The 22,897-nt window shown below is 44.3% G+C and overlaps 1 long non-coding RNA gene across 1 annotated transcript in view; it reads left to right on the forward strand.

The window, feature by feature from the left end:
• LOC119841551 overlaps nt 1-22,897 on the forward strand; it is a 125,837-nt gene that overhangs the window by 5,627 nt on the left and 97,313 nt on the right. The window contains exon 2 of the long non-coding RNA XR_005288582.2: nt 961-1,004. This is a non-coding gene — a long non-coding RNA (uncharacterized LOC119841551). The remainder of the gene's footprint in view (nt 1-960; nt 1,005-22,897) is intronic.

The raw sequence follows: 22,897 nt of genomic DNA on the forward strand, positions 1-22,897 counted from the left end.
CGGGTTCCCATTATTCCACATTAACATCTCTGGTTTATTTAACAGGAAGACAGTCTTGTGTTAAACAAAGATGATACTCTATTGGCAGCTTCTGAGATACTCTTTGGGTCTTGAGCCTCAGACATTCCTTGTCCTTATTTACTTACTAACTGGTGACAGTAAGTTAGGCAGTCAGAGTTTCACTGTGAAGACCCAACACAGTTCAGTCTTGTTTCCCCCCCGCGCCCCCTGCAATGCTACAGTGTCAAATGAAGAAAAGGAGTACTTGTGGCACCTTAGAGACTAACAAATTTATTAGAGCATAAGCTTTCGTGAGTTACAGCTCACTTGTCAAATGAGGCACACACACTGCAGTGATTAAGAGCCAGACCCTAGGAGTTGAGAGTCCAGAATCTCTCAGCACTTGTAGGAGCAAGAACAAAATCTAATACAACCAGACATCTGTGCCTTAAGTTTACATAATACTGCAGGGGCACAAGTTCCTAGGACTAGAAAGCAATTTGATGTTAATTAATTGGCTGTTTTGCTTATTTTTAAAAAGGGAAACTGGTAAAGAATTAAGGACAGAATCACTTTTTTTCTAACACTGAACAAGAACACTTATTATAATAAGGGAAACGGTCCTATCCATACTTAATTTACGGCTTGTACTTTCTCCAGCCCTGCTCCTACTTAGACACTTGCCAGCCCTCTTCACGACCTGGTGTCCAGCTAGCTACAGATTAGAAAACACAGCAGGTATCCTCATATCACCTCTTCTCCTTTTTCAGTATAAAACAAGAATTTATATTTAGCAACAAATTATAGATGCAGATGAGTCATTGACTTCACTACTCACCCAGATCTAGACATATTTTGTGTTTTGTTGCATTCGTTCACTTGCATTTTCAAACCCCAAATGTGTAGAGTCCTCTTCAATAACATTGATTCTTCGCAATAATAATATGACTCTCTTCACAGATGCTGCCTGTTCCTTCTATATGGAGTACCTACGTAGGTCTCAAGTAAGTATGATTTTGGGACGCAACTACATCCAGTGGCAGTAGCTGATGTTGTCTAATAGGTTTCCTTATCTATTTTTATCCGGACTGAATCAGCTGGTTTAAACTTGAGTCAAGTCAGACTGTTAAAGGAGGTGAGGCTCATGGGTGCTTTCTTTTTTCTGCAAGGCCTATGAGACTTATATCAGACATTGACAGTGTTGTTCTGCTCTATGAACCTGATGTCTGATGGGGCTTACGATTGCTCTTCAGGGCAGCTCTTTTTTGTAGCCATCTCTACTGCTCTCTCCACTATCCCTTTCTGTTCTGAGTGAGAGGGAATGGAAATATGCTTGAAATCACTTTGTAGCCCACAAGTTTGGCATTCAGTGCTAACAAACTATACCCCAAGATTAGTTACTATGTCTTCAAGAATGGCAAAATGTGAGGGTGAAAAAATCTGTATCTTGTGAGGGCATATGCACAGAGCCCAGTATGTCTGTTACAGCCCTTGCTGGAGTTGCAGTTTCCAGAGAGAGCATATGATGGTGATGAGTCTGGTAAGCAAGCATCATATGCTGGAAGTAAGGGCTGCATAGAGACTTTTGTGGGCCAAGGGCAAAACCTGAAATGGAGTTCCTCTACCATTCCAAAACAATTGCTACTGAGGGGATGTCTGGGAGATAGGGAGCTCCAGAGTGACTCTGACCTGCATTCATCTCACAGCGGCAGCTCCTGTCCTGCAGGGTTATGCCAGCTTCCCACTCTGCGTCCTGCTACCTGACATGCAGGATCACAGCACCACTCACTCAAATTTGGCACAGCCATCTCTCCATTGTGAAAGAGGAGCAGCCAGGCCAAACCTGAGTGGTTTAGCAACTCCACAAGCCAGTCTGGGCTCTTCTCAAAGGAGAGTCCTGGTGCAAAGCGACGCTTTTGCACCCCACCACTGGGGGGACCTTGCTGGAAGGCTGCCAGCTTAGCCTCAGGAAAATGAGGGATGAGGAAAAATTCTAAGGTAAGGAAAGGTGTTTTTTGGAACTCCTAGTATGTGGTTTGAAGAATGGCTAGGAAAGGCTATCTAGGATGTGGTCTCTCTCTTCCTAGCTTGTGGAAAGGAGGATGGGCCTTTGTTACTCAGTGTTGTTGTTATTTTAAGACATTTGCATATTCTGTTTATTAATAAAGCTGACCTGGAAGAAAGAGCTGACTTTGACAGTTTGGATTTTATTTTGACTACCTTGGCTAGCGAATATTCTAACTTTTCTATGACCTGTTGACTTGTGAGACAAGTGAGGAACAGGATTTCCACAAACCTGGAGAAACAGTCAATAACTAGAGATGGGTATGTCCCTGTTCTTCACCGACGCCTAGTGCTTGCTATCTGGAAAGCTCTCATGATTCCCCCTTGTGTTTGAGGTCTTGCATGAGGCCATGCCACCATGCTGGCAGTTGAGTTTGCTTATAATAGTTTGTGAGGTGCTGGTTAATTCTTTCTGATACATTGTCCTTCAGCGACTGGAACTACAATATGACTACTATAGGTAGGCAGATCAGTATCAGTGACTACATAGAAATCATGAGCTGGATGCGGGACCTCTGACAAGCAACTGGGTCAACCATGCCTTTTACAAAACTTAGATACAATTTGCAGTTGTGTATATCATGGCTGTTTTAATTAGTCTAATTTCTGTGGCAAGGCAATCAACACACTCACCTAGAAAGCCACCCGAGTTTCTATATCATCCCTGATATTCAAAGTAGTTATAAACAAAGGTGAAGCTGACTGGCCTTGTTACACTGTGAAAGCTGAGTGAAGCAGTAAAGGGAAGAAATTGGCATAAACAGTGAAAAGCACATCTGATGTAGATTTCTTTCTGTAGGAATTTTGATTAAAAATTACATTTTGATTTACAAACTTGCACTTTATGGAACTAACAGGGAACACATTAGATGGATTAAAAATGGCTCTCTGACAGATCTCAAAATGTAGTTGTTAATGAGGAGACATCGGTGATGGCAGCTGTTTCTAACAGGGTCCCCCCAGGATCCGATGCTATTCAATATTTTTATCAGCTATCTAGATAGTGATATAAAATCTTTGCTGGTAAAGTTTGCAGATGAGATGAAGATTGGTAGTGTAGTAAATGATAAGGACAGGTCACTGTTAGAAAGTGATCTAAAATCACCTGGTTAAATGGTTACAATCCAGCAAAACGAGTTTTAATACAGCCAAGTGCAAGGTAGACATGTGGGAACAAAGAATGCAGGAGGGGAAACGCTGCCTTGGGAGCCAGAGAAAGATTAAGGGTCATGGTACATAGTTGCTTTAATGTGAGCATTCAGTGCAGTGCTGTGGCAAAAAAAGGGCTAATGCGATCCTTAGCTATATGAAAAGGGGAATATCAAGGAGTAGGGAAATGATCTTGCCTCTTTACACAGCAGTGGTAAGACCATGACTAGAATACTGTGTCCAGTTCTGGTGTCTACTGCTCAAGAAGGATGTGGAAATACTGAAGAGCATTCAAAGGAAGGCTACAAAAATTATCCATAGGCTTAAAAACAAACCTTACAATGTGAGGCTTAAGGATCTCAAGTTATTCAGCTTATCAGAGAGAATGTTGAGAGTAGGCCTGGCCTGTATTGGTTTGACAAAAGATTTTGCCCCCTCAAACAGGCATTAAAGTTTGACAAAGCTTTTGCTTGCCTGGTTTCCTTGTGGGCGGCTAGCAGTCTGGGTTTCAGGGTCCATAGCTCTGGGGAAGCCCCGCCATCAGGACTTCCTTGGTGCTGGCTCAGTGACCTCAGGGTTACCAGCCTTCCTCCTGGGGACTGGAAGTCTGGCAGTCCTGATATTCCCAGCTGGGGCTCTCAGGAAAGGCTCCTAGCTCCATGGCAGGGACCAAGCCAGCCCCAGGCAGGGCTGATGAGAGACAGGGAAAGGATGGACAATTGTACCAAAGCGCCAAGCTCAGAGCACCCCCAAAATGTTTGCAATGTGTGTGTCAATAAAATGAAATGGTGGGGGACGACAAACATGATATACCAGGGCCCTAAATTTCTCTCTATGTGTAAGCATGGGAATAGTCCTGCTATTGTGGGGAACTTTCCTGGCTTCTGTACTATACCGGTGAAGTGGGCTAGCGAAAGGATCTGAGTCCTCGCTCCCACTTCCTTTACCCAGTGGCCTCCCTGCCCTTGAGGACTCCCCTTCCACTCTCCTGTCTGGCAGAGTCCTCGTAACCCCAACAAGGCTGGGCCCAGGATTCCTGGGGGGCTCGACCCCCAACCCTGCTGTGGTCACCTAGGACAGGGGCTAGGGTGTTCCCACTGTGGGGTACTCTCTCTGCCCTGGGCACTTCTCTGACCCACTGACCATTACATACAAGTTAAAGCAAATGCAAGTTATTTAATCAACAATTAATTTTAAAAAGAATAAGGAAAAATGGGAAAGGTTAAAGGAAACACATCACCCCGCTCTGTGGCAGGGAACATCACAAACAGTGTCTCTGGAATGTCCGGGCAGTTCACAGTCTGTTCCTTGTAAGTCCCAGGCTTTCTTCTCAGGCCCTGGCTGTGCTGCAGGGATGCTGTGGGTTGGACACTTGCTCTGGTGGTGGCCACATGCTCTCAGGCTCTAAGCTCTCTTCTTCCCAGTGTCACCCCCGCCCTGTCGGGGTTATGATCCAAGCCTGGCCTGCAGAGCCTCTTGGCTGAGGTGTCTCCCTGTGCTGTGCCCGCTGCCCAGGGTCCCCCTCGGTCTCCCCAGCTGCTCACCACATCCAGCCCCAGACTGCTCCAGCCCCAACTCCACCACTTTGTCTCTGCACTGCTGTGCTCTGCCTCCAGCTCCCTGGGCTCTTTCTTTGGCCCCTCTGGCTCTGGTTGCTGCAGCTCCATTCCAAGGACAGGTCTGCTCTGCAGGCTGCTTCTGTGACTCTGCTCCCAGCACTGACCTGCTTCATGGGCTGCTTTTCTGGCCCTTCTGGCGCTGGTTGCTGCAGCTCTGCTCCCAGGGCAAGTCTGCTCTCTCTGGGCTGTGCTCTGGCTTTGGAGCTGCCCCTCTGCTCCCAGGACAGGGTCTGCTCTCTCTGGGCTGCTTTTCTGGTCCCTCTGGATCTGGAACAGCTCTGCTTGGGCCCCTGCTTTCTCCTTAGCTCAGCCCCACTCTGTCTGACCCAGGCAAATCCAGCTCACACAGAGGACTGGACCTCCCTGGCCTCCTGACTCTCTGATTAGCCTGCCCGCCCTGTCATTCAGGCTGACCAGGAGCATTCCCCATCGACCCTTCCCCCTTTTTAGTACTGGGAGCTAGCAACTAAAACACCCCCATTGAATGTTAGTAAGGGGGCAACAGTCCCCTTACATATGGGCCTCCTTCAGGAACCCTGTCTGGAGTCAGGGTTCATAGGGCCCTGCTGTGCAGGGGGGAGTCTAGAAGCCCTGGCTGCAAGGCAGCTCAGCCAGGCCAAGGCTTCCAGACTCCCTGCTTGGACAGCCTGAAAGCCTTATGACCAGCTTACAGGATCCATGGGTCTGGGGTAGCCCCTCCATGTGGGCTGCCCTGACTTTTGTCCATCTCTAATTGAGAGTGACTTGATTTCTTTGTATAGGTACATGGACAAGATACTTGATAGTTGGAGTCTGTGATGGAGCATGTTCCCCCTCAGAGATAATGAAATAGTTAACTGACAACAGAGAGCAATTAATGTACCGGTTGCACCTGGTGGGTGAGCCAGGCTCAACTGAGGATGAAGCTCTGTTGGGGAGGAGCTGGGTAGTGAGCACAAAAGGAAGAAACCCAGATAAAGAGGCGGTTGTAGGTAGAAGAGCTCTATAGTTACTTTCTGGTTGCTAGAGAATAGGAAAAAAGGCCTGAAAAGATAGGTAGATGTATAGTAAGCCCATGGAGGGGTGGTGGGAGGTGCTTGAAGGAGAGCCCATAGAAGGAAAAAGTCCAGGGAAGCAACAAGAAATCTGAGGGAATGGACCTTAGTTGCTTGTAACAGGGTTTCTGAACTGGAAACCAGAGCAGAGGCTGAGTCTGGGTTCCCCTACTGGTCTACTAGGAAACGGGATGTAGAAATCTTCTGGCACAAGGAGGGGAAGGACTATTGAGTTTGGAGCTGGCCGTCTAGGAGGGAAGCTCTGCACAAGAGCAGGACAGCCCTGCAGAGCCTGGGAAGGGGTGAAGAGTGTGTAGAGGAGTAAGCCCAGCTGAAGGGGCAAAGAGTTATGTTTTTTTGAGTTGGATTCTTTGCCCACCCTGGAGGGTTTGACTCCTACCATGACCTAGCTGGAGGGTTACGTCACGAGATGAGGTAGATCATCGGAGGGCCGCAGCAGGTATCAGCAGAGGGTGCTAAAGGAGAGCCTGCTATGCCACATCCAGCCACAAGAGGGTACACCAGATGTGAGTCCACTCCTTGACTGGGGCTGTTCAGGATGTCTGACAAAGTTATAAAATGTTGCAGGGCTGGAAGCTGAAGTTAGACAATTCCACCTTGAAATAAAATGCAATTTCCTAGCAGTGAGGGTGATTAAACATTGGAGCAATTTACCAGGGAGCTGGGGGCATTGCCATTGCTTCGAGCCTTTAAAATAAGATTAGATGTCTCTCCAAAAAGTATGCTCTAATCCAGCTTCTGGGAGAGAATCTGTAGCCTGTGTATAGAGGGGCTCAGTCTGGATGGTTGTGGTAATGTCCCCTCTGGCCTTGGAATCTGTGACTCTATGAATTCCTTGTTCATTATCTTTCTTCCTGGGCCATGGGAGAACAGGAAGCTCTGCATTGTCCTCATGTGCTCACAAGGCTTGCAGTTTTGCATTGAGACGGTGGGCATAATATAATCTCATGCTTCAGGGCTTCAGACAGTCACTTGCAGGAATCAGGAAGGAATTATTTTTCTTGATGCATACTTAGATAGAGATGTTGTGGGGTTTTTTTGGTTTTGTTTAAACCTTCCTCTAAAGATGGGACTAGTGCTTTGCAGTGGTATAGAGAATAATTTCACTTGGATACATGACAGTTTTGCTTACATGCTCAGGGTCACACTCATTGTCAGATTCAGGGTCCGGAAGGAATTTCCCCCCAGGTCAAATTGGCAGGAACTTTTAAGTTTTCCTTTCCTTTCTCTGCGGCATGATATGTGTCCAGGTGCCTGGAATGGCCCATGGCTGTGAGTGTGAACCTCAGGACAGACTCCCAAAGAGCCCGGCAGACACCCCAAGCTGGTTGTATGTTCTAGAGTTAGATTTCCTAACTCCTAAAGCACTACAACAGTCTACCATGGAGTCAGACTGGAATGCCCAAGAGGACTATCTTGCTACCCAGGCAAGATGGACTATGCTATAAATCACAACAACATCCAGGTTACTCCCAGTCCCAAAGGACCGGTTACTTGTACTCTGATCTCAAATCAAAGATAATGCCAGTAACCAATCCTGTAATTAACTAAGGATAATTAAGAAAAGAAATGTTACTTACAAGGTTAAAACAGGAAACAAACACACATATGTGTTAGTCTTAGATTTAAAAAGGTGATGTATAGACCTGCTTATTACAGAACCTTATGACCTTTAAGGCTGACCCATGCCAAGTACCATGGGGATCTAGTGCTTATGTTTAGGAATCTTTGCCCTTCAGAGTTCAGACAGCATAAAGAGACGAAGTTTCAACTTGTCATGGATTTTTATCTCCTTCATCCCAGAACCCAAGTGGATGGGATGAATTCATGCTCAGGCCTCCGTTTCCTCGGGGGAGCGAGGAATGCAATCAACAAGATTTCTGTCCTTTTGATATTACACAATGCCTGATTTGCCTTCAGTGGGCCATCTTATGTGCAGAGTGAGCACTTTATCTTAATTAATGCTGCTTTTTCTGTTTGCATTGTACACCTCTGTAATACTGTAACTCAAGTGCTCAACATAACTTAATACCATGGACAAAGATATGATGAGCAGAATTAATACATGCAGCATTCTTCAAGCATTCCATGAAATCTAAATATAGTACATCCTTATAACACTATTTTAACCATACTAACCCACAGGTAAGCCAGACTGGTTTCCAGCTATGCATTTGTCAATGTTAATGAGGCCTGGGGCCTTGGCATGAGCTGATCTGCCCGCATCACAATCTGGGCATGTCATCTAATCAATTCCCTGTCATTGCAGGAGCCTTGGACATTGTTGGCAGTGTGGTTTCTCCTGTTGTGTGCCACAGGCAGAGAACAGTTTAGTCTTCAGAGGACTAAAATTCTTTGGTCTAACTAAAGTAATTTGGGTTTAATATAGGGTATCTGTATGAAATGTAATGCCCTGTGATATACAGGGGATTAGACTAGATGACATAATGTTCCTATCTGGCCTTAAATTCTATGAATGGTATAATGTGTTGGTAACAGAAACATGGACTTTTTTATTATTATTACTAGTTTTGTATTGACAAAAGTCACTTTAATGAATGCAAATAGGTCGCTTGCTGTGGATAATGTTCTACATTTAGGCACAGCTCTAAACAATGGCTGTGCCACCTCCGGGATAGTGCTGGGAAGCATGTTGCCTTACTGATAACCCTCTCGGTCACAATGTCTCCATACCCGCTCCTTGCTTTGTGGGAAAGGAGGAACTTATACCAACAGTAACTGCTAATTACAGCAATCCCTTCCCACCTGCTCAGCTCAGCAGCACAGATCCCATTCACTGGTGGAGTACACAGGCATTCAGTGCCCACTTAACCCTGTGTGCCAGAATTCTTGGTCTGGGTAGCTCATGCAGAGGCATAGGGCTTGTTTACGCTGGCAATTTACAGCGCTGAATCTTTCTGGTCTCGGGGTGTGAAAAAAGCGCCACTATAGACAGTGCATCAGCGCTGGGAGCCGCGCTCCTAGTGGAGGTGTGTTATGTGGTGGTTTGTTTGATTTTTTTTTTTTTTAAGAGCACTTGGAGAGCTCTGGGAGAGCTCTCTCCCAGTGCTCTGCTGCGACCACACAAGCCACGTCAGCGTTGTCAGCGTAGACTAGCCCTTAAAGGTTTTTTGTTTTGTGTGACCACAGTGATACTGTGCTGGCATGTTGAGACCTGCTGCCCATCTGCTAATCTTTTGGTGCTATTGTGAAGAATTGAGACTCTTCCTCTCCTACTGAATGGTCAAAATATAAGACTTTGATCTGTGTATCTTATTTGATCTGTGTATCTGGGATTATTATTAACATCATATCTGCAACATAGATGGAATTTAATTCAACACAGGGTTATTTAAGTTACAGACTCTGTTCTCACACTAGTGTAACTTTCCTTACTTGGAAGTCAGAAGTAATTCCATCAACTACAGTAGGAAAGATCAGACTTGGTCTGTGAGTGGGGTGGTTTTGTTGTTTGTTTAAATCAGTGTGATTTCCCCCACTCCCCCCACCCCATTTGAAAAGCTATTTATCTTTTGTAGCACCAAGGGCTTCCAGCTGAGAGTGGGGTTCTGCCCAAACATGCAGTAAGACAAGTTTGAAAACTAAATAGACAAGGCAGAGACAAAAGGCTGAAGGGGGAAAAAGCGGTGAAGTGACTTGCCCATGGTCTCACAGCAGGTTAGTGGCAGTCTCAGGATTAGAACTGAGTAGTTCTGGCACGCAGGCTATCACCTCACATACTAAACCACACTGCTCCCCCAGCATACAAGGATTCTTTTCTGGCTGACTTTCTTGTTGTCATCTCTGTTTTGATGTTGGCACAGCAAAGGCAAACAGATGCCAGGAAGAGGGCAGAACACTGACCAATAACCTTGTCATAGAGAAGGTAAATAACAAAGCTAAACGAATAAATGGAGCTCAGCAAAGAAAGTGGCTTCGTGACGCAGCAAAAAGGTGTTTGCTGGTGCTGGGTTCTCAAAACCACAAAGGGGCAGCAGGTTTGGTTGATAAAAGCTTTTTTTAAATGTGGGGTGGAAAGAAAACAAGAGTCAGACCCCTGCTGTGAACCTACATCACTAAATAAATCTCATGGAGAGGAGCCCAACTGTGAGTGAATGGGCAGGGGTGGGGGAAGCAGGCCACTAAATTCTCTGGCTTTACTGGGTCAGTGGACACTGAACTTTGGCTCGGCTTCAACCCATGAGGAAGTCAATGGGAAATGCCTAGATGTTGTCTCCAGAGAAGACGAGGAAGCAGGCTGAATTATTTCTGCAACCATCACCAGTATCCTACTGTCCTTTGTAGTTAAGCCTTCAAATGATTTCCTGGTTTGAAGGCTTCTTCTAGCCAGGGACTAAGAGCTTTAGGATTAAAGGTGGTAAACAATTGTAAAATACTATTTGATTACACTAGTAATCTATAGTCTGAGAGACCTGTGCCTAGAATATTTTCCCTCTGTATATTCCCAAATGCACCAGTGAAATGCTCTTTGTCTTGAGCTTGTTCTCTTGGCTTTACTGCATATTTTTAGAGAGAAGTCGATAAACTATTTAAACATGAGGGTGAAGCAGTGTGTGGGAGTGGGAATAAGGCTGCTTTTTTCCCCCTTAACTGAAATGCAATGCTTGCGGGGGGGGGGGGAATGTAAAGCATTCTTTTAAACAGGATAGCTTGTTTCTAAAACATTTCTGAGGAGGAGACATGGCTGTGCAGAAGAGTAAGCCCTTCTGAGTTCTTGTCCCTTCAAGGGACTTTGTTCACTTGACCTTGACAAGTAATGAATGCAACTGCTCCTGTGGAGGTGGGGAATTCCATTAGAGAGGAGATAGATAGAAGTCAGTGAGAGTATAAAGAGTAGTAGATAGAAAACTGCCTACTGCAGACACAGAGGCTAGAATTTGTTATCAGGTGTTTGAATGCTGGAAGCCCTTGCTTCAATGGAAGCAAAGCATTTAAGGGTAGGAATCCTGGGACCATACTGGGGCCCATAATATAACGAAATCACAGCAAGTGGGTGCAGGGTGTGTGGAGAAAAAGAAATGCTGAACCACACAAGGGGAGGGCCTCTGGTGGAAGGAGGACCCACTCCATAGGAGTGAAAGACTGTGGCTGGACCGTGGATAGAAGGACAGCACAGTTTCATAAACTTTGCAGATCCACAGAGAAAATTGTCCTAACCATTGAGTGTACCTCTGTATCCCCTTCCAGTCTAGATTCTCAAAGTGTGTTGCAAATGTGAAGTAACTAGGGTTGCCAACTCTGATTAAAGCTATTCTGGGAGATTTCCGCCCCCCCCCAGCATGACATAATGTCATTTTCTTAAAATAGCCTATTAAAATCTCCTAGTTGCTTTCAATAGTCAACGGGGGATGAATGCCGATTCCAGGAGACTCCAGGCCAATCCTGGCAACCCTAAAAGTAACTCTGCCTCATAACCTCTGGCACCCCATCCCTGAACTCACTAATACCTTGTGAGATATGTGTGCATTGTCCCCATCATACAGACATAAAATTGAAGTACAGCAAGGCTGGGTTACTTGCCTAAGGTCATAAGCCCAGGTTTCCTGATTCACATTCCTGCTTTAACTGAGACCACCATTATCTGGGGATGGAGGGAGAGTAGCAGGCTAATGTGGTGGTGTTGGGAGCTGGGGATACTCTTATTTCTAATTTGAAAAAAATTAAATCATTTTAAAGAGCACTTTTTGACAAAAATAAAACCAGTTATCAGGGGATTTCACATTTGGTGGTGAATATTTTGGACAGCGCCATCCACTGGCAGCCAACAGATAAGATGTTTTCTGTTTATCTCCAGTGGCAAAGGCCTATATTCTCAGAGCAGAAGGACATAGTGGGTTCTATCTCTGATACCACATGTTTGTGGTTTAGCTGATGACGACTATGTTATTTTGTTCAGTTGGTGGCCCTGAATCATTTCAGCACCTAATTTAGTTTTGGAAGGGTAGCTCTCAAATCTACTAACTGATTCCTAATATTCACCCCCCCCACCAATTGACCTTAACCTAACTAGTCTATAACGGCTTCCTGGCTTTCCCTAAATTATGGCACTGCTCTTACCACTCCTTAGACCTTGGCAATTTAACTTGGCCTTGGAAAACAATTCTAATGAATTGCTCCGAGTGGTGAAAAATGAATATAGTAAAAGATATAGTGGGTGAGGTAATATCTCTTATTGGATCAACTTCTGCTGATGGGTGAGACAAGCTTCCAACAGAAGTTGGTCCAATAAAAGATATTATCTCCCCTGCCTTGTGTCTTTCTCTCATATTCTGAGACCAATATGTCTACAACAACACTGCATGTGGGAAAAGACAGTAAGCAAAAATAGAAGTAACCACTTGGTGTCACTCTTTTCAAGCTGTTAAAGGTGCACAAGATGGAAAAACACAGAAAGCTGTCTTTTTTGTTTTTTTTCAGCGGGTATCTTGTTGAATAAATATTGTAGTAGAGTTCTCTAGGAAGCGTTCAGCCTGTTACACATCCAGCCCTTTTCCACTTCTGCTTTGAAATGAGTATACTATAGAACAGTTCTTAATACCATTTCTTTGATGCTAATTTTAGATACCTGTATTACACTGGACAGTCTAAGTTTCTACCCCATCCTCAGCTGATCATGTAGTCGGGTTAATATAGTGTTCAAACTCTCTCTCTGGGGTTTGGCTTCATTGGTAACTCAATCACAGCTAGCTAGCTATTTATATATTTTATATTGTGATAACACTTAAGAGCTCCAGTCATGGACCAGGGCCCCACAAACCTAGAACAAAGACGCTCCCTGATCCAAGAGCTTAAACTTATTCTTTCAATAACATCTTCTTCTTGAGATTGGCCATCCCTACAACTTCATTTCGGTACTTCCTCTCACCTAGGTATCTAGAGACCAGGCTTACAAAGGTATTTAGGTGCCTGCAGATGCAGATAGAAGCCTAGTGGGGTTTTCAGAAGTGCCTAAGGAGTTAGGTATCTAAGCACCTTTGCAAATTTGGCCCTTACATCTCTGTTTCAAGAAAGCCACTTTAGTTCCATCCTAAATATACAGGAGGTCAAACTTCAGTGGCTTTATGCAGGTTTCTTATACCTGTTGAAAGAGTTGGAACTTGGTGAGCTGAAGAACTTGCCCCTGTTTCTTATACACACTGTAGTAGTGATGTAGGATTTTTAAAATGTACTTGCGCATTTATGTTGTAACTTGATGTACAAGGAGAACTTTTTGTGAGAAAGCACAGTTCTAGAAGCTTTTCATGACTCATATTCTCTCTCTCTCTCTAATACATTCATGCACACACAGATATAAGAAGAAAAGGAGGACTTGTGGCACCTTAGAGACTAACAAATTTATTTGAGCATAAGCTTTCGTGAGCTACAGCTCACTTCATCGGATGCATTCGGAAAATACAGTGGGGAGATTTATATACACACATACAGAGAACATGAAACAATGGGTTTCACCATACACTGTAAGGAGAGTGATCACTTAAGATGAGCTATTACCGGGGAGGGGGGAGGAGAAAGAAAGCCTTTTGTGGTGGTGAACAAGGTGGGCCATTTCCAGCAGTTGACAAGAAGGTCTGAGGAACAGTGGTGGGGGGAGGGAGGAGAATAACATGGGGAAATAATAGTATAACAGGGGAAAATAGTAACTACTTCTTATGGAGAGCTGTAAACGACCTGCAGAAACTTTTTATCAGCTTTAATTTATTTATTTTCTTACTGAAATCATAAACCAAGCCAGTCCTTTAATAGGAAAACAATCGCCAATAAACCCAACATCACAATAATTTAAATGAGGACTTAGGACGGGAAGCAGGGGAACCTATTTATCTTACCTGTTAATGGAAGTACTTCATAAAGGCCTGAGGTGTTCTCTGTGGTCTTGACTCAATGGGCTAGTTGTCTGTTTGTGTTAGCCTCTGTAAACAAAATCCTACAAACTTCTGTCCTGGATTTTGCTGAATTGCCAAATCCAAAGATTTTAAAAAATCACGAAACTATGAAACATAATTAATTTTGGATTTTGTCTTGCTTTTTTGTGTTTGAGCCTTAAGGATTCCTGTTTTCAAGCTTTTTCTCCAAACTACAAGGGCTAGAAATTTACTGCTTCTCTTAAGTGCAAGCTACGTCTCATGTAATCACGTGATTCCAGTAGCTGGGAATTCAAGACAAAAATCCAGATAAGAGTAGGCAACGTTATATTTAGGTTTTCAATTTATTTGGCCCTAAAGAAGCAGAGTTCTGAGAGTATATAACAAACAGAGCTGGTCAAAATTTTTCTCTAGAAGGTTGTTTATCAAAAAAATGTCCTTAATGTCAATTTTTCAGGAAACATTTCATTTTTGAATTTTGAAACAATCAATTTTCCACATTTTTGTGAAACTTTTCACAGTATTTGTAACTAATGTTTTAATCAGTCACTTTCAAAACTGTGGCAGAAATGTTTTGTTTACTATACACCATATTATCTTATAGAAGAAAATTGGGTGTTTAACTGGCTGTTCTAGTAACTAAAAAAACTTGTAAATGATTTTGAAAAACTTGGTAAAAATGTTAATATACGAAATCACAATTTTTTGAAGAGCCAGTTTTGTACCCTGTGAAGTGGAAACAATTTCACATAACACTTTGAAATAGTTTTACCATTTTCTGACTAGCTTGATTTTATAAATGTTTTGACCATAATTGCTCTTTAAGGAGGTTGGTGGTCTTATAGCCTTGGAAATGGAATAGAAGCTTTCTATTACTAGACCACTAATTCAGATTCACACTGGGTACAACTTTTCAGAAGCACCTAAGTCTCATTTCCAAAAAAGTGTCCTTGGGACTCAGGAGTACAAGATCAATTGACTTTCATTGAGACTTAAGCTCCTTATTGCCCAAGCTCCCTTTTGAAAATGAGACGTAGGCTCCTAAATCACATAGGTGTTTTGAAAATTTTACCCCAGATCAAAAGAGATTGAAAGTTGCTAACATCTAATACTTGTTGGGTGACTCCATACACAGCTTTACCAAGAAAATGCACACTCCCCCAAGGGAAAATATTTTAGAGTGAGATGTTTCTCCTTGTAAATTTGACCCTTGCCCATCTTGGCTTGTTTGTGAATGTTTAATGTTTTTCTTGCTGGTATCTGATTTACTTCCTCTCTCTCCCCCTACTCCTCCCCTGAAGTCTGTGTTCATGCCATCGTGATTTAGCACTAGCACAAATGGAGAGGAAAAATCCCTCTCCCATATCCTTAGCTGAGATTGAAGGACTAGTGATTTCATGGGAAAGCCTAATCTCTTGAGCCCAGGTTTGCAAATAAAGAAGTCAAATTAATCTTGTAAACGGGCAATTTTCATCTGAAGTGAGGGGGCTGTATCTGCTAGGTGCCTTTCAAATATTATGCATGTATCACGTTCCATCCCCCAAAGCCAGGGTAAAATAGCAAATCTGAATCCTGTGGAGTGGCGGCAGAGGAGGGGGAAGGAAATGGAAGGAAGCTGCCTTCTGATTGGCCATCTCCCTCACTGCCCCACCTCCTCCAGGGGCAGAGCAACCAATCAGAACTCAATCTTCTGCCCCTCCTGTGAACAACAGGTTGTCTCCTCTGCCCTCCAGCAGCTGGTGGGGATGGGGAAGAGCCCCTGGAGCTGCCCCCCAGCCTGGAAGAAGAGTGGGTGCAGCCCCACGGGGTTGGGAGGGGGAAGAACCTCAGGAGCAGAGGTGAGGTGTGGGGACTGAACTCGGGTGGGGGCTGGATGTGGGGTGGACAGGCAGAACTGGTGGGGTAAGGGAACTGGGGGCGCAGAATTGAGGTGGAGAGGCTAGACTGGTGGGGGTGAGGACAGAATTGATGGGAGCTGAGGGGCAGAACTGATTTGGGCACAGGATTGATTTGGAGGTCGGGGGCAGAATTCCCTGCTGGGCAAGGGACAGACAGATGTGGGGGTGAGGACCCCTGCAGCAGAGGCCAAAATCCTCATACCCAATACTGAAAAAATATTACCTCTTTGGTCCCCAAAACATGTGGTTATTTACAATCTCCTGATTCGTTGGAGTCGGACTCATTTATTTTTTGATCTCTTGAGGTTAGCAATACTCTAAGTGTGACTTAATTATATTGCATTAAAAACAGCAGAGAGAGTGTTACACACTCATGACAAGACTATTCTGGGAATGAGAAGAGATGATTTAATTATTAATTGCTTGTCATCCTAAAATATTATTCTCAAGTGCATGTCATTCTCCACTGAGCATGTTTTTGTCCAGAGTTCTTATATTTAGCTTTAATGGTAGCTTTAATGTTAGTTTCCACTTTTGACAATATTAATTCTGGCACAAAAGACAGATCATGATCTAATGTTATATGCCATGGTGGTTTGTTTGTTCATTTATTTATTTTTATTTTAACTCACTTAGCCTCATCCTAGATTGGCTCATGAATATTCATGAGTTCATTTGGAGACAATATGGTGCTGTGCCTCAAAATAATTAAAGGTATCAAGATGTGCTGTGGCAGAGAAAAGGTTGGGAACCACTACTTTAGGGTGCTTATCCTCGCTGAAACCAAACTCTGAGCCTCTTGAGCTTCACCTCTGTCTAGTCTGGGCAGTTAGACCCCATTTGAGTCTAACTATTGGAAAAGGGGGAGATGCCTCAACCAACGTAGTCATCTGCATATGAGAGAGGGGGTCCAGGCTGGGTTCGGCCATCTGCTTGCTGAGTTGTCTTCTCATTCCCCACCTTCAGCTGGCAGCTTGGTGCAGAGAGATACAGGACTGTGATTGTCAGGAAATAGGCAGTGCCTATTTCAGGGATAGGCACTGTGGGCAGCTTCCTAGGGCACCAACTTGAGGACAGTGGGCTCCTTGTAGCTGGTTGGCAGGCAAGCGCTCGGGTTTGTTCTTCAGACTCTGGGTTTGAGAAGGGGACCTGCAGTATGGGCTCTCGTGCTGTGCTGGGGCTAGTTTGGAAGGGTGGTGGACTGGATTTTCTTCTTCTTGCTCTACAGCTGGGGTCCTGTTGAAGGAGTGGGAGCAACATTTTTTTGCCTAGGACATTAATCTCTTGAGAAGTGGTCTCGGGGAATGGTCTGTCATAACACTGCTAGTTTCGGGGGAAATGAAACTGGCAATATCCATCCATCCATTTATAATATTTATAGGGTTCCAATCACCAGTAGCAAGGTGCCAAATTGTGCATTTGTGTGTAATTTATTTCTCTGGGTTTTTTGCTGCTTTTTGAGACTTCTAATCTTAACCGTGGACACAACAGAGGGAGGTAGAGACAACAGTGGCAAGTTTTATCTGCAGAAGAACATCTTACCATTGGGTGGTGCTGTAGTCCATAGTACCACTCAGTCTATCTGTGCTGTGTAGGCTGAATAGTTTGACTCCTAATAAAAGCTTTAGGTCAAGCACCAAATAATAAGGAATAATAACTAGAGCGATATATATTGCTAGTGGGAAGCAATGGTAAGTCGTGGAAAATCACATGTATTCTTAAAGAGCTGTCTCTGTTTTTGAGCATCAGATTTTAGAAAGCCCATATTCAAATTCTGCCGAGGTTGATTCCGTTTTGAGGTAGAGAAATGAAGTCCGTTGCAGTTTGATGCTCTCAATTGGGGGCATTAATGATCCCAGGGCATGTTTTCTAACGGTAGGAAACTTACCCCAGTGCCCTTGACTATACTTCTGTTCCCTTCCCTCCAACCCATGCAAGTGTGCTGTAGGCTGGTTGTTCGCTACTCTGCACTCCAGAGGGGGCTGCATTGAAGTCAGACTGTATGAAGTACCCCTGAGGAGATAAAATATTATGGGTGCTCCCTTCCATCTTCTCACTGTTCGTCCCAGCAGTGATGACAAATCTGTGAATGAAATCCACTTTGCTGTATTCCTGTAGATTAAGCTATTTGTTTGTGTGTTTGGTTTTTTTTTTCTTTCCTCCAGGAAGGGTGGGCTTTTCAGCCTGCCCTTATAACTGGGCCTACACTCTTGCAGGTGCAAATATTTGAGCCTGCAATTAAGGTCAGGTGGATGTTTGTCCCGCACTGCTTTCACATGTCAGTGACTGGAACATCTCTGGCCTACAATAAATGATGGGTGCACACAGAAATAGGGCCACATTTCTTGATAGGTTTGTAGTGCACATGTGTGGGGATGCAGCCACCAGCCATTTGTGCGTACAGTGTCTTGAGCTGCATGTGCAGTGATAATAATGCACGTGAATCATAGAACTGGAAGGGACCTTGAGAGGTTATCTAGTCCAGTCTCCTGCACTCAAGGTAGGACTAAGTATTATCTAGACCACCCCTGACAGGTGTTTGTCCAACCTGCTCTTAAAAATCCCCAATGATGGAGATTCCACAACCTCCCTAGGCAATTTATTCCTGTGCTTAACCACTCTGACAATCTTTTCCTAATGTCCAACCTAAACTGCCCTTGCTGCAATTTAAGACCATTGCTTCTTGTCCTATTCTCAGAGGTTAAGAAAAACAATTTTTCTTCCTCCTACTTGTAACAACCTTTTTGTGTACTTGAAAACGGTTATATCCCCTCTCAGTGTTCTCTTCTCCAGACTAAACAAACACAATTTTTTCAATCTTCCCTCATAGGTCTTGACTTCTAGACCATCAGTCATTTTTGTTGCTCTTCTCTGGACTTTCTACAATTTGTCCACATCTTTCCTGAAATGTGACACCCGGAACTGGACACAATACTCCAGTTGAGGCCTAATCAGCGTAGAGTAGAGCGGAATAATTACTTCTCGTGTCTTGCTTACAAGACTCCTGCTAATACATCCCAGAATGATGGGTTTTCCTTTTTCTTTTTTTTGCAACAGCATTACACTGACTCATATTTAGCTAGTGATTCACTATAATCCCTAGATCCCTTTCCGCAGTACTCCTTCCTAGGCAGTCCCCATTTTGTATGTGTGCAGCTGATTGTTCCTTCCTAAGTGGAGTGCTCTGCATTTGTCCTTATTGAATTTCATCCTATTTACTTCAGACCATTTCTCCAGTTTGTCCAGATCATTTTGAATTTTAATCCTATCCTCCAAAGCACTTGCCACCCCTCCCAGCTTGATATCGTCCACAAACTTTATAAGTGTACTCTCTATGCCATTATTTAAATCATTGATGAAGTTATTGAACAGAACCAGACCCAGAACCAATCCCTGCGGGACCCCACTCGTTATGCCCTTCCAGCATGACTGTGAACCCCTGATAACTACTCTCTGGGGATGATTTTCCAACTGATTATATACTACCTTTTAGTAGCTCCATCTAGGTTGTATTTCCCTAGTTTGTTTATGAGAAGGTTATGCGATACAGTATCAAAAGCCTTACTAAAGTCGCAATATACCACATCTACCGCTTCCCCCTCCCCCCGCCCCAATCCACAAGGCTTGTTACCCTGTCAAAGAAAGCTATCCGGTTGGTTTGACACTATTTGTTCTTGACAAATCCATGCTGACTGTTGTTTATCATCTTATTATCTTCTAGGTGTTTGCAAATTGATTGCTTAATTATTTTCTCCATTATCTTTCCGGGTACAGAAGTTAAGCCGAGTGGTCTGAAATTCCCCAGGTTGTCCTTATTTCCCTTTTTATAGATGGGCAATATATTTGTGTTTTTCCAGTCTTCTGGAATGTCTCCTGTCTTCCATGACTTTTCAAACATAATTGCTATTTGCCTAGTTGCAGACCTACTTGCACAATTGTATACACTCAAGCCTCTCTTAAAAATGTGGAACTTCTTATAATGAAGTATTGAAAAATCACATAAGCAGGCTTACTTTATGGGGTGGATCTGGCCTTGTAATGAACCTACATGCAGTGCAACTCCACTTACAGGCAGCGGAATGAGTCTTCAGCAGCTTCAATGCACCGTGATGTTCTAGTTATAGGTAAACCTTGATGTAGAGTGGAGTTGGTGTATGAGAATAAAGATGTCACCGTAACAGGATCCCAACTTAATTGTACCCATCTTTCTTGTATAGATGGCCAGCTGCCTAGGACGAGGGAGCAGGGGGCTCTGTCCCTTGGAGAATTTTTGGAGTGTGTGGTTCTTGCACTACATTTTCCCCATTATTTCCCCTCCTGAGTCTAGTCTGACCTTCCCTTTAGTCCAAAAAAGGCTGGATGTGGCTCCTTTTGAGTCTAACACACCTCTGGGTTGGCAGGAGGTAGACTCACTCAAGAGCAATGTGTAATGCTCTCCCCCACAGTCCTCCCAGCAGCTGTGGGTGCTCCTCCATACTATGTAGTCCCTCACCCCACTCCAGGATCTAAGCAGGAATCCTTGGTGCCAAAGATTTTTAATTCTATTCCTAATCTAGCTTTAACAGTTTGGTCAACAGGCAAGCAGAGCAATGCTGCTGCAATGAGAAGAAATGTCAGCCCTCGCTTAGCTTCACTCATTGCTGCCTGCCAGGAACCCAGTCTTCTCCCTGGAATCTGTGCAACTGTGGCTGAATGCATCACCTGGATCTTATCAACTCAAACACTTCAGAATTCAGGCAAAGAAGCCAAAGTCAATTTTTGCTCACTGTTTAAACCCAAAAATAAACAGAGCAAGAGAGAGGAACAGTTGAGGCTGGGGTGGAGCAGGGGATAAGTAGTGGGGGTGGAGGGTGTATTGCTAAGCTCCATACTGGTTTAGGTTTAAAGTCTCTGGAGGATCAACTCATCACCTAAACAGGTAGTGGTGAAGTTATGCAATACAGAGCTGTTGTGGGGGAGGGTGGCAGGCAGGCTGCTGGCCAACATACAGGGGCAGATGTTCTATCAGACTTTAAGGGGCACATGTTCCAACAGCTGGTATAAAGCCGCCAAGATACCAGCCAGAAGAAATTGGTTTCAGAGTAGCAGCCATGTTAGTCTGTATTCGCAAAAAGAAAAGGAGGACTTGTGGCACCTTAGAGACTAACAAATATATTTGAGCATAAGCTTTCGTGAGCTACAGCTCACTTCATCGGATGCATTTGGTGGAAAATACAGAGGGGAGATTTATATATACACACACACAGAGAACATGAAACAATGGGTTTTATCATACACACTGTAAGGAGAGTGATCACTTAAGATGAGCCATCACCAGCAGCAGGGTGGGGAAAGGAGGAAAACCTTTCATGGTGACAAGCAAGGTAAGCTATTTCCAGCAGTTAACAAGAACATCTGAGGAACAGTGGGGGGTGGGGTAGGGGGGAGAAATAACATGGGGAAATAGTTTTACTTTGTGTAATGACTCATCCATTCCCAGTCTCTATTCAAGCCTAAGTTAATTGTATCCAGTTTGCAAATTAATTCCAATTCAGCAGTCTCTCGTTGGAGTGTGTTTTTGAAGTTTTTTTTGTTGAAGGATAGCCACCCTCAGGTCTGTAATCGAGTGACCGGAGAGATTGAAGTGTTCTCCAACTGGTTTTTGAATGTTATAATTCTTGACGTCTGATTTGTGTCCATTTATTCTTTTACGTAGAGACTGTCCAGTTTGACCAATGTACATGGCAGAGGGGCATTGCTGGCACATGATGGCATATATCACATTGGTAGATGCGCAGGTGAACGAGCTTCTGATAGTGTGGCTGATGTGATCAGGCCCTATGATGGTGTCCCCTGAATAGATATGTGGACAGAGTTGGCAACGGGCTTTGTTGCAAGGATAGGTTCCTGGGTTAGTGGTTCTGTTGTGTGGTGTGTGGTTGCTGGTGAGTATTTGCTCACATGAAAAATCACATGCACAAATACAAACCAGCAAATAACTGGCTTGGCTGCAATACTGCCAAAAAGGGTCTAACATCTATAGTGGATCACATGGCTGTTGTGAGAATGGCACGTCGTTCTGGGGTCCACACGTGCCAGCTTTCTCATTTTCCCCCCAGGGGTACTTGACTCTCTGCTCTGCCCCAGGCCTTGCCCCCCCTTCCCCAAGACCCCTCCCTTTCCCTGAGCATGCTTTGCCCTGGCTCTGCATCTTCCTGCCCCCACTCCCTTCCCCTCCCCCCAGCACCTCTTGCCTGCTGCTGAACAGCTGATCATCTGTGGGCAGGGCCCGCCAGCGGGCAGGAGGAGCTGATCGGTGGGGCCCGCCAGCGGGTGCTGAGCACCCCTTATCCAGCCCTGGAGCATCGACGGCGCCTATGCTGGAGTGTGTTAACAGGAGTGTCCAGAGGAGAGTAACAAATAAGAGGTTTAGAAAACATCACCTGTAAGGAAAGATTAAAAAAATTGGTCATGTTACTTCTAGAGAAGAGGCTGTTGAAGGGGGACCTGATAAGTGTTCCATAGGCAATAATAGGTTGTTATAAAGAGGGTAGAGATCAACTTTTCTTGGCCACCAAAGTTAGGACAAGAAGTAATCTGCTTAGTTTGCAGCAAGGGAGATTAGAGTAGATATTAGGCAATGCTTTTGAACTATAAGGATAGTTTAAGCATGGAACAAGCTACTTAAGGAGGTTGTGGAATCCCCACCCTTCAAGGTGTTAAGAACAGGTTAGATAAAACACCTGTCAGGGATGGTCTAGGGGTATACTTAAGCCTGCCTCATCTAGGGAGCTGGGGGAAATGGGCTAAATGATCTTCTGAGGTCTCTTCCAGCCCTACATTTCTGAGTCTGATTCTTTGTCCCCTTTGGGATGGCTCGTGCTCGCAGGGATGGTAGGAGGGAGCAGTCAATGCACTTTCTGAGCATAAGAGCGGCAACTGTGCCTGGTCTCTGCCTGGGGAGTGCAAAGAGTTCCCCAGGAAGGCTGTAATGGGATGCGGTGGCACTCTCTTCCTACTGTTTAAGAGCTGTTGAACCTGTCTATTTTATTTGCTTATTATGAAATATAAACCTCTTATTGAAACTCCTGGGACTTTCTATTACAATTCCTCGGCCTCTGAAGAGCACAATAGTTGGGTCAGCTCATCCCTAGTATTTCAAATGGGAGCAGTATTGAATTTTTATTCCAGGCTGCAACTTAGTGAGCTTTCCCGTCCAATCTCTCTGATCCTTCTGATCTCTTTCTTTC

This window comes from Dermochelys coriacea, chromosome 13, assembly GCF_009764565.3.
Source record: "Dermochelys coriacea isolate rDerCor1 chromosome 13, rDerCor1.pri.v4, whole genome shotgun sequence".
NCBI classification, from domain to species: Eukaryota; Metazoa; Chordata; order Testudines; family Dermochelyidae; genus Dermochelys; species Dermochelys coriacea.